This window comes from Amblyomma maculatum, chromosome 3 (assembly GCF_055883805.1).
Source record: "Amblyomma maculatum isolate TAMU_Amacu chromosome 3, ASM5588380v1, whole genome shotgun sequence".
Lineage (NCBI taxonomy): Eukaryota > Metazoa > Arthropoda > Arachnida > Ixodida > Ixodidae > Amblyomma > Amblyomma maculatum.
The window spans coordinates 59484511-59496387 of NC_139346.1; the positions used below are offsets into that span (position 1 = coordinate 59484511).

Consider the following 11877-nt stretch of genomic DNA (forward strand, 5'->3'; position numbering starts at 1 on the left):
GGAGTGGCGCACGCCATCGACATGCAAGCGAAAACGCTTGTGATTTCTGCAGCGGCGACATAGAAACCTTGTTTTGAGCTGCTGCTGCGGCTCGAGCGGCGAGAAGGACGCAGTTACAAGTTAGAAATTTTTGGCTCTGTCGCTGCCGCTCGCCGCTGAGATCGCTCAATCGCTTGCATCTGAGCGAGCTGCCCTTAACTCCTTTATTTTTAAATTCTCGGGTGCAAAAGTAGTGGATGGGTTTATTGTGGGAGTGGTTTGATTACGCGACAAATAAGGTATCATTTTTCGCACCGTAAGTGCCGTTACAAGCCGATTTCTGTATATCAAATTGTCGATATATCGAACTATTTCGCAACCCCCTTCGAGTTTGATATATTCGTGTTCGACTGCAGTACTAGTGATCAGTTAGGCCTTACACATATTTCAATGGTTCAGGTTTATTTTGCAGAATATGGTTTTCTGAGTATTTTGCTCACATTATGAACGATGTAGATTTCTCGAACAGCGTCCGTAATATCCGATACTTCAGTTAGTGGCCCTGCATCATTTACTAATGATTATTCCCTCCAGGAGGTAAACAAGAGGGCAGTAATCCGGCTAAAACGGCGGGACACCAAAAACGCCGATTACAGACACTCTACAAAACTCTGCGATTTAACCCACAACAAAACAGTATTACTCTGCTGGATGTAGCCGCGGCATGAAATCTACAGTTTCTCAATGGTGCGCGAAATACCATCTGAGATGCCCAGTGCCTAGTCTTTTCCTAAAATAATTTATTGTCATCCCAAGTAGCCCGCCGTCAATGGACGCCATCAGTCTAATATTGGGACCAATAATGGTGTTTCATTAAGGCGCTACCAATGCCAAGATTTAATCCAATCTACTAGACTGGCTTTCCAACAATGGCCAGCAATGGAAGACTAGGTTATTTATTGGCAAGCAGCTAGTAAAGAGCAGAGACATCAGTCTGCCAACCAAGATCCGTATAAATCGTGCTATGGTCTTTCCAGCTGTGATGTATGGATGCGAGAGTTGGACTGTGAAAAAGATTGACCGCCGAAGAAATGACGCGTTTGAATTGTGGTGCTGGCGAAGACTCTTGAGAGTTCCTTGGACTGCCAGAAGATAAAATCAGTCGATATTGTCGACCATAAACCCTGACTGCTCATTGGAGGGTCAAATTCTAAAGTTAAAGCTCAGCTACTTTGGTCATCTGATGAGAAGAGAGGAGTCGCTGGAGAAAGGTTTGATGTTGGGAATGGTTAAGGGTCACCGGATAAGGGGTAGGCAACGAACGCGGTGGTTAGATGGCATCCTCGAGGCACTGCAGATGAAGTTATGTGATGTTAGGAAGATAGTGAGAGACCGGAAAGCGTCGCGTTACATGGTCCATAGGGTCACGAGGAGTCGGACACGACTGAACGACTGAACTGAACTGAACTGAGCCTCACTGAATGTCTACCCATTATCTTCCACCCAAGCATACCCATTGGCTCCTATATAATGTACATCCAGCCACTCACTGGCTATCCAACACTTAGAAACAAGCTCTCACTGGCTTTTAATAACTGCTATCCACTTAGGCTCATCTGCTGCCCAACATCGCCAATCCAAGTTTGTCCACTAGCTTTGCATAATTGGCAGTCAGGCAATCCTATTATTGTTTAATGTGTTTTTTTGTGACAGTTTTTTTTTATTTGGTGGGTGTTACGGCGCAGAGGCAGCTAAGGCCATCATGCGCAAAACACAGGGTTGAGTTTGTTTTTGTGGAGGTGTTTACATGCAGCTAATAATATAAATACAGCGTCCTGAAAGTGTACATGCATTCACACAAAAACTCCAGAATTGTTCGTTTCATGGATATTTATTAGGTGCGCATATGGTACATAGTGAAAAACAAAACTATAGGCAGAATTCTTTCACACTTTTAAGACTTCACCTCTGGTTCGGTTCGTTGACAAGGTGTCGGCAGATCCCAGGTTGTAGGAAGACGCCGTATACAAGCAGATTCAGGTGTCTGCCAAGCCAGCATCTCTAGTATGCACCTTTTGCTCTCCGTTATAAAGACAGCAGCTTTCAGCAGCCCTTGCAGATGTATGCTCGAGAAGCTTGTATTACCATCTTCGTTTTGTACAAAAATCTGCAAGCAAAAACAAAAATAAGAGACAAAAGTATGCAGTATTGTTTTTTCTTTAGTACAGATTGGGAAAACTGTTCATGAGCAGTAAAATTTGCCACTGCTACAAAATTAGTTCATCGAAGTCATTGTGCTGAAATCTAAATTCATGAAAAATGCATATTTTCTGTTTGGTGCAATACAGTTAACTCAAAAGCTTTTCTTACTCTGACATAAACAGCAGATAAGCACATTCTGTTAATCTTATTTATCAGGTGCCAATGATTGACAAGACGATTAATTTCCAGTTAATACGCCGCACTGTATAAAAATGGATATCTTACCGGTTGTCAGGCACGGCCTTGCATGCAGCTCAAACTAAGCAGTCCAAGAGGAAATTGGTACGCAAAGGTCCGTCCTAGTGATCCCGAGTCTTTCCTCCTGCAGGGAAGTGTAGCAGTATGGATGGCAAATAAAGCAACAAAGGCTCCAAAAAACCGTCCCCGTTGCGAACATATATCTCAAAATAAAATGTCAGGGGTACTCACACTGAGCTGCAGACTGTTCCGCGAGACGAGACGAGGCTTGTCGTGGTTCTACTGTTTGTTCTCCGACTACAAACGAGCTGCAGCAGACAACCCTCGAGATGCGCACCTGCGCTGCTAGAGAGAGAGGGAAGAACGAAGAGAGAGAGCGCGCCGGCCCCAATCATGCGAGTGCGGCAGCGCTGTCCGCATGATTTCATATGACACCGCAAGAGCGAATTCCGCCCGGGTTCAATGGACGCTGCTCAGGCGTGGGAATGAAGAATGCGTACGCTGTCGCGGAGAAGGCTGGCGCCGCTGCGTCTCAAACAGCCGCCTCTCTAGCACTGCTACAAAGAACGTACCGTATTTGCCAAAAGTAATCAGGCTGCCAAATTTGCTCCTTAGCCCTGTGGTTAAACGTTTTACAGGACACGCCAAATTATTATTCACCTGTGCGGAAAGAAAGCCCAACACTCTTATCTGTAAAGACCATTTTTTGCCTTTTGAATTAGATCAAGGACTCCAAACAGAGTTTAGAAGGAAACCCTGCAGCTTGGTTACTTTTGGCAAAGACGGTTCTTTTTTTCTAAACTGTTAGAGCGAACGCACGTAATTTTTAGATTGAAATACCCCCGGTCTGGTTGCAATGTGTTTTGATAATATTCCTAAAAAGCATGAAAAAAATTTACCAGAATACTGCATAGAAACAGCCATTTAAACGCGTGACGTTCAGCCGACTTTGCAAAAATATTCGAAGGCAGGTCATGAGAGTTATTCAGGCGCTTATACAACTTTCAGACAAAAATAATTTTCTTGAAGAGCAGCATGACCAGGCAACAATAATTCTACGACAAATATTTCAGTGGTGAGCACGCATTCGTGTTTTTTTTTTGTTTCTGTAAAACAAACATATTTATTAACGCTCAATTACTTCCAGTCTCCAATTGCGGGCTTCAAGCATCATCAATATTTTTTTCTTTTAAATCTTTACCAGGAAATGTTAAGTCCAAACTAGTTAACAGCTGCCACAGCAAGTGCACAACTTGTAGTAAAAAGTTGGGCAGCGTGCAGTGCTATTGGATGTAATTACACTTCATTCCGGAACATCTCAGAAAGCTAGATTTTTTTCTCTGTTAGGCGAAGGTAGAGAACGTATAGAAAATAATGCTTTTATTTTTTTATGTGGGGGGGATGTACCTTTTGGCTAGGAGCTATGCTGCATCAACAGCATAAAGTGTTTGTTCATCATTCGTCCTTTAATTGCTGAAGCATATAAGCAGAGCACGCCGGCATATAGGAATCAAGTACTAGTTTATGGCTGATGTAAATTACATCACAAAATATGGTGCAGCTAGGCCGTCTTCTGTGCTTACAAGACCACCTACCGCGGAATACAGTCGGTGCTGGCGCGTACATGACGAAACGGCGCCTTCACTAGCACAATCTTTTCGACCTCTGGTTTTCAGAATTTAATATTTTTTCCACAACGCAAATGAAATAGTGCATTAATAGGGCATTTATGTGTATATTTCCAATTATGGACAAAAGGTTTCAGGATATGGATGTGAAACCTCATCGCAGCAAATTAAGCCGGGCTAACAACCTATATTATATATGGTTTCGAAGGTGCTACGTCTTGCTGGCGTACTGCAGATTGCTCCAGACCGTGCTGCATGCTTGCATACTGCGCTGTATTGTGTTTCTATACATAGGCAGTGACAGTTGTCATGTTAAAAAAATTAGGCATCTGTTTTGTTGCAATTTTGTCGAGGATGGCGACGAAGTATTCTCAAAATTTTGACGTAAGAGTGCCCTCACAAACCACGCTGCAGACGTATGGAAGAAATGGTAGAGCTGTAACTGCTCCGCGTTCCACCTCTGTACTAAACTTCTTCGCAGTTAGCGACACAGCCGGGCATTTCAAAGCGCTTCGCAGACGGTATAAGCCACGCGTCTGTCTCGACGGTGTCACGAAATCGGCACACAATTTTATTAAGCCAGCGCGGCGCGAGGCCCACGCGGCGCCGCATGGAAAGTTAGAGAAAAACCTCCTTCCCCGCGCCAGAGAGTGCGTAGCTTTGTACGCGTCGCCGTCACCCTCTTTCCCATTTCCCGGGGATGACGGTGGCTCATCAGTCTGGAACACGCCAGAAAACTCCAGAACATTCTATGGGACCTAGCGAATCACAACGCGCGGCTCGACGGGAGAAGGGCGCGCTCTAACCAGCGAAGCTAAGTGTGTGTGCACGCTAGTCTTAGCGCGCCTTAACAGACAGACGCGGCGCGCCCTATTTATTGAGGCCACGCTGTTTGTGTAGTCAGTCAGTCAGTGGTTGCGGCGTGCTCGCAAGTGCGGGAACTGGACTCCCGGGGATCACCCGCCGCTGGCAAGCCCACGGACCTGCGAGGGAGCGGCGCTCGTTTTGCATGGCGGCCACATCGTGACTCTCGAGGCGCCGGACTGCGACAGTGCCCGGTGAACAATCTGGTGTTTGTTTATTGTGACTCTTTCGTGTTTGATCTATGTGGTAAAGCCTCTGTGCTATCAAATCCATCTGTATAGTTGCATGCTTAGCGTTTGTTTTTCTGTGAACCTCTCGTCTGTGCATTTCAAGTGTTCTTGTGTATTCCTTTGTATCGTCTCTTGCTGTGCATGAATTCTTTTGTTTGTTACTTCTAACTCCAAACCTTGCTCTGGCTTGAACCGGCGACAGCTGGGCACCAAACGACCACCCCCTTCTGTCACTACAAGGTATTTGAATTCCGGCTGAGTTTGCCACGCAAGTGGAGGGTATCTCCTTAGCGACCGGAACAGCTACCCCCACTCACTCTAAGGGTGTCTGGGAGTGTGCGCACCGTTAAGGGAGTATCGTTAATAATACCTCCTAATTATTAAAGGGTGACAATTATTCTGGCGTCCGCGACAGGACGTTTGGTGCAATCAAGCAGAGAGGACGGAGAACATGTTGGAAGAGTTTACGAGGAGGTCGTAAACAGTGTAGCAGCAGAGCGATAGCGAGAGGTACCGCGCTGAAGCGGTTGTGAAGGTCTATTGAGCAGTGCTATGTGTTAGCATTAGGCAGTTCACACTGAAGATGAATTTTAAGAAGATTATTGCGTTGGGCTTAGAGAAAGGCCTTACAGGAGTTGAACTGCGGGAATGGGCGGACCGAAAAGAAAGGGAGGTTCTAGAACAGGCTAAGAAGGAAAGATAAGGGGCTGAGAATGAAAGAGAAAGACAAAGAAAAGAAAGAGAGAGACAACGAGAAGAACGAGAAATATAATGGCAGAGGAAACAAGCAGAGGCAAAGAGACGAGAAGAAGAGAAAAAGAATGGCTCAGGAAACGAGCAGAAAAAGAGGAGGAATGGCTCCAGAAGCAGGCCGAAAAAGAGAGAGAATGGAACGAGCGTAGGCTTGAGAAAGAAAGAATACATAAAAGAGAGAAAAATACTTCTTAAGAAGCTGGCTGAAGTTCAGCGGTTGAAAGGCATCACCGAGCCTCTGAAGGTTACCTTTCCTTGCATTAGGAGGTATAGCGAAACGAGTGATTCGTTGCCAGCCACAGGTGCTGTAGAAACTAGCTCCAGAAGCCAGAATGAGGTTGTGGAACAGCGTGCTCCTGCAACAGAAATTTCTGTAGAAGGCTTTACTGGAGCTAAAATGTCCCAGGAAAATGAGATTGTGCCCTCCGAGACGACAGGTTGCACAAAAGCTGCAAAGGCAGTTGTCGAGCCAGAAGGCTCATGCATGTGCTCTTCGCCTCAAGAGGAAGGTCACAATTCTAGCTCCACGTCAGATTGCACCATGCCTGAGTGCATGAGTGACCTAGAGGAAGAGCTGTCAAATAACAGCGAGCCCCAAAGCTCAGATAGAGGTGAAAACAGCATTCTTGCACGAATTCAAGAGCAGGATTCGAGCGACGGCTCTACTACCAAGGAGGTTCTTCGCACTGAGAAAGATGAGAAACCCTCTTCCACCCAGAACGACAGAACGATGAGATGACTTTTTCTCAGAGGAAAACGGCAGCGCAGATCCTATGCTGATAAATTCAGATATGGAAGAAATCGAGGACTGCACTGCAATGAAAGAATTCAAAATAAACTTTCGGGAACAAGATGTAAAAAAATGTGAGGAGAATGAACTCCCAGTAGAAAAGGAGCCCTGCTCTAAGAAGTTATGACAGAAGGTCGTAAAGAAAAGGAAGAAAATTGATAGAATTAAGGGAGAAAAAGATGATCCTCATCGAGATGCCCCGTGAAGACCACAATCTCCTGAATATGCAAGTGAATCCGGAGCAAACCTGCCTCGGCCAGCAGTGCGAAAAAAGAAGGCGAAAATGAAGAGAAAAGAATCCAAACCTGCTAAGGCACGTGAAGTCGAGCAAGGAAGCTCACGAATACAAACAAGGAAGAAGTTCATGAAGGACTGGAAGCGCAAGCGCAAAGAGTGTATCACCAGCCGGGTAGGAATGAGACTGCCTAATAGAAGCGGTCCTAGCCATGTTAGTGCTTGTTCTGGCCAAGCTTCCGATCGGAAATCAGAACTCAAGAGTAGAGGGAGGAGCGAGATAAAATCACGAATGAGAAGTACCATTAGAACCTGAAAAAGAGACAGGACACGCGTGAGAAAGAAAAGTCAGTGCTTTGTGAGAAAGAAAACTGGCATGCCTGAAAGATGAAGAGAAACTGATACAACCCAAGGAGGAGGTACAACACGATTTTTGAAATATAAGCGAAAGCATATGCCTTAGGTTTGTGCGCTCCGCGTTTGAAAAGCTGTGTGCTTCTGTGTTGCTTATTTTATGTGTATCCTGACAACAGTGCGTTGTTATGTTTCTGAACATCAAGGCATTGCTGTGTGAATTGTAAGGTGTTATTGAAATTTCTGAAATTTGTGCAATGTGTGTGATGTGGGCATTTGCCCCATACAATTTGTGAGCGCATGCATGTGCGCCCGATGTTCGTGGGTATTGTGAATATTGTGGGACAATATTCTTTAAGGGAGGGGCAGTGTAACGAAATCGGCGCACATTTTTATTAAGCAGGCGCGGCGGGAGGCCCACGCGGCGCCGCATGGAAAGTTAGAGAATTGCCTCCTTCCCCGCGCCAGAGAGTGCGTAGCTTTGTACGCGTCACCGTAACCCTCTTTACCATTGCCCGGGGATGACGGTGGCTCATCAGTCTGGAATATTCCAGAAAACTCCAGAATATTCTATGGGACCTAGCGAATCACAACGCGCGGCTCGACGGGAGAAGGGCGCGCTCTAACCAGCGAAGCTAAGTGTGCGTGCGCGCTAGCCTTAGCACGCCTTAACAGACAGACGCGGCGCGCCCTATTTATTGAGGCCGCGCCGTTTGTGTAGTCAGTCAGTCAGTCAGTCAGTCAGTCAGTCAGTCAGTCAGTCAGTCAGTCAGTCAGTCAGTCAGTCAGTCAGTCAGTCAGTCAGTCAGTCAGTCAGTCAGTCAGTCAGTCAGTCAGTCAGTCAGTCAGTCAGTCAGTCAGTCAGTCAGTCAGTCAGTCAGTCAGTCAGTCAGTCAGTCAGTCAGTCAGTCAGTCAGTCAGTCAGTCAGTCAGTCAGTCAGTCAGTCGGTCGGTCGGTCGGTCGGTCGGTCGGTCGGTCGGTCGGTCGGTCGGTCGGTCGGTCAGTCAGTCAGTCAGTCAGTCAGTCTGTCAGTCAGTCAGTCAGTCAGTCAGTCAGTCAGTCAGTCAGTCAGTCAGTCAGTGGTTGCGACGTGCTCGTAAGTGCGGCAACTGGACTCCTAGGGATCACCCGCTGCTGGCAAGCCCACGGACCTGTAAGGGAGCGGCGCTCGTCTTGCATGGCGGCCACATCGTTACTTTCAAGGCGTCGGACTGCAACTGTGCCCGGTGAACAATTTGGTGTTTGTTTATGTGACTCTCTCGTGTTTGATCTGTGTTGTAAAGCCTCTGTGCTATTTAATCCATTTGTATAGCTGCATGCTTAGCGTTTGTTTTTCTGTGAACCTCTCGTCTGTGTATTTCAAGTGTTCTTGTGTATTTATTTTTATCGTCTCTTGCTGTGCATAAATTGTTGTAATTGTTACTTCTGACTCCGAACCTTACTCTGGCATGAACCGGCGACAGCTGGGCACCAAACGACCACCCCCTTCTTTCACTACAAGGTAGTTGAATTCCGGCTGAGCTTGCCACGCAGGTCGAGGGCATCTCCTTCGCGACCGGAACAACTACCCCCCTCACTCTAAGGGTGTCTGGGAGTGTGCGCACCGTTAAGGGCGCATCGTTAACAATACCTTCTAATTATTAACAGGTGACAATTATTCCGGCATCCGCGATAGGACGTTTGGTGCAATCCGGCACAGAAGATGGAGATCGAGTTGGAAGAGTTTACGAAGAGGTCGTAAACAGTGTAGCAGCAAAGCGATAGCGAGAGGTACCGCGCTGAAGCGGTTGTGAAGGTGTTATGTTGTGCGGCTGTGAAGCAGTGCTATGTGTTAGCATTAGGCAGTGCACATTAAAGATGAATCTTAAGGAGATTATTGGGTTGGGCCTAGAGAAAGGTCTTAAAGGAGCTGAACTGCGGGATTGGGTGGACCGAAAAGAAAGGGAGGTTCTACAACAGGCTAAGAAGGAGAGAGAAGAGGCTGAGAAAGAAAGAGACAAATAAAAGAAAGAGAGAGACAACCAGAGGAACGAGAGGGAGAATGGCAGAGGAAACAAGCAGAGGCAAATAGACGAGAAGAAGAAAGAGAGAAAGAATGGCTGAGGAAACGAGCAGAAAAAGAGAAGGAATACCACGCACAAACCTGAAACTGGGCCACAGGCTAGAACTACCCGTCGCAACCACAGCAATCGTGAGCTCGATAGGTGTTCCCGGTGCCATGCAGACTACTAGGATGACAACGACGCTCTCTAGAAGCCGAAGACAGCGCTCTTCACTATTCTTGATCGCCATCGAAGGGAGATTTCTGACGTTGTTTCACATACTCACAGACTCGAGTGTTCGGATTTGGTTCAAGACGACTGGAATCAACAACTAAGTTGTAGCTGGGGTTTGGGAGGTTGACATTCCGTGCTTCGAGTTATAGATAGGCCTGCAGCGTGCCGGGGAGAAAGCATGCGGCGCAGCTGCTGCTTCTTTCCGGTTGCCATGGCAAAAGTGAATGCTTATAACTCACCTTTCAGGGCCACCGCGAAATGATCGACTAGTCGCCAAAGTGTACCTTTCGCTACGATCATCTTGCCAGTTGCGGGAGGGCGAGCGAAATTTTCTCCCCAGGTTGGCCAGTTACGATCGTTACGGAATCGACCCCACTCCCAACCTCTAAATGCCAATTGGATACGCCGACGGTGACTTCTATAAAGCCAGGAAACGCAGCCTAAGAGCATGCCACATCTAAAGCCAGGAATGGCAGTCCCGGAAGCCTAATTGCCAGGGGCTCCTGTTCACGAGCCGCGCTATTCAAAAAACCAGCTAGCTCGGTCATCCTTAACTGCTTGAAATGTAGCGCTGTGCTTGTAATGCCACTTTTTTGGCGGTGAATAAATAACGTTATCATTCATGGGTCATTTCGTGTGTCCAAATTTCACATAGGGCCACCTATTTGCTCAACCCTTTCTCTATCTCCGAACAATGAATTGCCCGATGCATTCGTCAGCGCTCAATAGAAAACTAGAGAAGACGCATATGAATAACCGGCCAAAGGAACCTGGAAACCTCTGGAGCAATACAGAAACAGTTGTGCTTAGCTTAGAATACACGAGAAAAATATTCGTGCATCTCGTGCTACAAAGAAATTGATAAAGCTGCGTCTCACGACACAGAGTGTGAGCAAGCTATTCCATGTACTACAATACAGTGAAAAGGTAGCGTTCTGGCGGCTGTTGAGAGGAACAACTAATGAAGCTTCCAATGGTTCAGCGGCGTTACTCCCCCCGTAAAAACTTCGCTAGAATGCTTCAATTAAACAAACAATGAAAAACATATGCATTACAAACTTTAAACTTTAGGACTTCTTAGCGCACGTAGTATGGCTTATAGGTCGTACAACATCCACAACTTCTGGACGTATGCTTCGCCGCTGCGATGCGGTCGCACCGTCAGGCACGACTTCATAGTCGACTTATCCGACTCTGCGACAAACTGTATTTCCCAAACTAGCAACGTAACAATTTTTCACTTAGTACACGAACGTGAATAGCCGTCAAAACCAAGACTTCGTCTCCTAGCTTGTACACTGCGTTACGTCGTCGTAACCTCTGTTTACACTGCGGACACGTTTGGTCTACTCGATCTGGCGACAGCTTGTACTCGTAAAGTCAACTACCCTGTCACACTGCTTCAGCACGAACTGCCCGGGAGTACGTATTTGTTACCCGGCACACGGAATGAAAGCGCCCCCAGAAATCCTTCGCGAACTCCTTGTTACACCGAAAAAACAACTTCGACAACGCTCCTCTGCAGCCGCGAGCGATTCCGGTGCGCAAAAGAGGAGGAGAGCCACAGCCACCCCAGCACGGTTGATACCAATTACGGGTTCCCGTCCGACTGCTTGCAAGGTGCCGTACCGCGGCAGGCAAAGCGATGAGTGGGAGCTTTATTAATGCGAAAGCATTACTTCGCTATGTTCACGGATTAATGTCCGCAGACCGCATCGGCAAAATCGTGTCCGCAGCAGTTAGGAGTAATTGAGAAGTGGTAGAGGTTAATGAGCGGCGTCAATCGATAGAGGCAGAAGTATTGTTGTGTGCGAAAAAAGTTAGGTCAACTAGTTAGGCAATTATTACAGGCAAGAAATGTAAAAGCCGTTAGTAGCAGTTGTAATTGAGAAGTGGTAGAGGTTAACGAGTGATGTCAATCGATAGAAGGGACCTAATGTTGTGTCCAAAAAATAATTAGGCCAATAATAATTACGTAAATGATTTGAGGCAGAAAGGTAAAAGGAAAGGCGAAAATGGTATCATGGATAATTGCTTGGCGCCACATTTGAATGTATTAAATACTAAAATAGATAATTAAATCAGGTAAAAAAGTGACATCAAAGATCTGACGTCACGCAACCTGATCTCGATCCGAAAAAAGGCATAGGAAGGGATTGGCGAACCATTTGAAAGTACCGAAGACTAAAATGGACATTAATCCAATGCAGATTCGGCACTGGTTTTTGTTTTTTGAAGTGCTGTTTGCGAGCACGAAAACCTTAAAAAAAACAATCAATCGCCGTATACCTGCGTGCTGGGGCTGTTT

At 46.5% G+C, this 11877-nt stretch overlaps 1 long non-coding RNA gene across 1 annotated transcript; it reads right to left on the bottom strand.

The window, feature by feature from the left end:
* Positions 1-1859: 1859 nt before the first annotated feature.
* LOC146194838 (uncharacterized) lies at positions 1860-2750 on the bottom strand. Its single transcript, XR_014705486.1, has 3 exons — positions 2671-2750; positions 2467-2563; positions 1860-2146 (listed from the first exon to the last, which is right to left on the bottom strand). It is a non-coding gene; the product is annotated as an uncharacterized LOC146194838 (long non-coding RNA).
* Between the last annotated feature and the right edge of the window lie 9127 nt (positions 2751-11877).